The sequence below is a fragment of the Gekko japonicus genome, unplaced genomic scaffold, assembly GCF_001447785.1.
Source record: "Gekko japonicus isolate JY-2015 unplaced genomic scaffold, Gekko_japonicus_V1.1 scaffold946, whole genome shotgun sequence".
Taxonomy (NCBI): Eukaryota; Metazoa; Chordata; class Lepidosauria; order Squamata; family Gekkonidae; genus Gekko; species Gekko japonicus.
Genome location: NW_015162506.1, coordinates 223,101 through 225,858, shown reverse-complemented (window position 1 = coordinate 225,858; position 2,758 = coordinate 223,101). Strand labels below are relative to the sequence as shown.

At 52.5% G+C, this 2,758-nt stretch overlaps 1 protein-coding gene across 1 annotated transcript in view; it reads left to right on the top strand.

The window, feature by feature from the left end:
• The window catches only part of SS18L1 (synovial sarcoma translocation gene on chromosome 18-like 1), a 58,489-nt gene that overhangs the window by 454 nt on the left and 55,277 nt on the right, over nt 1-2,758 (top strand). The window lies entirely within an intron of this gene.

Here is a 2,758-nt window from a genome sequence, read left to right as displayed (position 1 = left end):
AGAGAGAGACAACCTTGCAAAAGCCCCCCGGGGTGATGGGGGGGCCAGCAGCGGCATCTTCCCTTTTTTCCATCGTTCTGCGCATCGGTTGTCACGTTTTTAAAAAAAGAAAATTGCGGGGTGGTGGGGGGGAGATGAGAAAGTAGGGCCCGGGAGAATCTATGCAAGCGCCCCCCCCTCCAATTTATTCATCTGATTTTTTTTCAAAAAAGCAAAGGCGAGGGGGTCAAGGTCGAAGGGTTGGAACGGGGGGGTGCCTTTGGAACGCCCCGGTATTAATGGCGCGGGGGCGGTAATTCCCCAAGCGTCGATAGGCTTTATGATGATGGTGGGCATGAACAGTCACCCTCGCCAACCTTGGGAGGGAGGGGGAAACCAGGCAGGTGTTTCCCTGGTGGGCAAGTTGGCAGCGCCGCTCTGGGGGGGGGGAGGATCCCGCCTCCCGGGGGAATGAAACCCTCCCATTCCTGGAGGAGAAGGAGCTGTAAATAATGGGAGAGGTGTGTGGAGACGTCGGTCGTCAGTAATTGATTTGCTTAAATGCCTCGACAATGCCAGTCAAGCCTCCCTCCCTCCCTCCCTCCGTTGCCAAAGCAGGGCGCTAGGAAAAAGGGAAAAGACCGTGTTTGTGCGGGAGTTTGGCTTTCGGGGCCATGGATCGGAGGTCTACGCATCGGTCTGGCCGGTGCCAGGAGGAGATGGTGGAGCAGAAACCTGCAGCACAGTCTTCGGCGCATTCTCCCACCTAGGCGGGGAGGTTGGCATTTGCAAAATGCCAGGGGGTACTTTGGGGGTGGCAGGGAGGGGGTTTGCTCCAGGATGCTCCTGTCTGCCTCTGTGGCTTGCAGCATTGGCATGGGTGTTTCTTGGTAAGCGTAGGGGCCAGCCCAAAGTCAAAACACTTTTGAAAAGATTGCAATCCTGGACGTGCTTAGGAGAAAGTACAGGTCACTGAGAAGTGCCTGCTTCCAAGTAAATCTATTGCGCCCTGAGCCAGTAGCTAAGCAGGGCCGGCCCTGGTTAGTACTCGGATGGGAGACCCCTAAGGAATTCCACGGTCGCGACACAGAGGCAGGGAATGGCAAACCATCTCTGAACGTCCCTTGCCTTGAAAACCCTGTGGGGTTGGCCACAAGTTGGCTGCGACTTGACGGCACTTTTCACCAAACCTGTGGACGTCCTCCAGAGAGGTCTGAGCAGCTGCTTTACTCTTTCACTGAAGTCAGTGGGAGAAAAATGCTTCCCCTGGGGCTGCGTTTCCTGTGAGTAGTAATTGTGCCACAGTTTTAGTTGCCAGGACTTACTGTCACAAGACTTTGGGGAGGGCTGGGGCTCATTGGGGAGCGTAGGGTTGGCATGCAGAAGGTCCCAGGTTCGACCCCACCGTCTCCAAGGATCACGTTCCGTCTCCTGCATCTCTGGTCCTGGGTTCCATCTCTTGCACCTCCAGTCCTGGGTTCAATCCCTGGCCTCTCCAGTCCCAGGTTCAATCCCCAGCGTCTCCAAGGATTAGGTAATAGGTGATGGAAACAACTTCTGCCTGGAGACCCAGGAGACTTGCTTGGATGCCAGGACAGACAAGACTGATCTTGGTAGAGCCAAGACTATTCATTTGGAATACCGTGTACAGTTCTGGTCAACAGGGAATTAGATAGACATATGAAGCAGAGATCCATCAGTGGCTATTAGCCACAAGGTATAGATAGGAACTCTCGGTCTGGGGCAAGTGATGCTCTGTATTCTTGATGCTTGGGGGAGGGGCAACAGTGGGAGGGCTTCTAGTGTCCTGGCCCCACTGGTGGACCTCCTGATGGCACCTGGCATTTTTGGCCACCGTGTGACAGAGTGTTGGACTGGATGGGCCATTGGCCTGATCCAACATGGGCTTCTCTTATGTTCTTACGTTCTTAAGTGCCTGTCTCCGTTCAAGGCAGCTTTGTGTGTCGACTCAGGGAACAGATCCTTACACTTTTCGGCATATACTGAATCTTATGATTCTCGCAGTCCTTAGTAGTTTTAATGAGCTGTATTACCACGATGGCCTCATATGTGATATGAAGCTCGGTGGGTTGTGGTGCACAATATTTCACAGCTATGCCACAGGGCGACATGGAAATGGTTTGCCCGTTTAAATGGCTCGCTGTTATACTTTGAGTTTAATGTAAAGGGAGCACGACTGGTTTCTTATGTCTGAAGCTGAAGGAAGCGAGGACTCGGGCTGCTGGGAATGTCAGCATTTTTATCCTTCCTTGGCAATGCAGTCAGTGATTGTGGATTTAAACCCAAACTGAGTGTGCAGATGCTGGGGTCTTACCTGTTGTGTGTCATCAGCATCCGGTTTTCAGAGATAGACTCTTCCTGTATGTGGAGGCTCCATTTCTCTGTCGGGATGCATTCTCCATGTAAATGGACATAACGGCATCCTTGCTTCAGTGTGAGCTCTTCCATGTGTCCCGTTACACCCCTTAAGACTGATCTTTTCCATACCAGGTATGAATGAGGCATTTCTCACTCAAACAGTTAAAGGCTAGAGCTGAATTCGAGTCCAGTAGCCCCTTGGAGACAAACAAGCTATCGGGGTGTAAGCTTTTGAGAGTCAAAACTCCCTTTGTCAGGCTCAGATCTAGCTCTTCTCACTGGCAGACCAATATGGCCACCCTCTGAAATAACCAGAGGCTGCTACATCTAGTGGTTCTCCCAGGGCCCCTGCTTACAGTGGTAGAGCTCTGCAAGGCGGCAGTTCCAAGTTCAGTCCCTG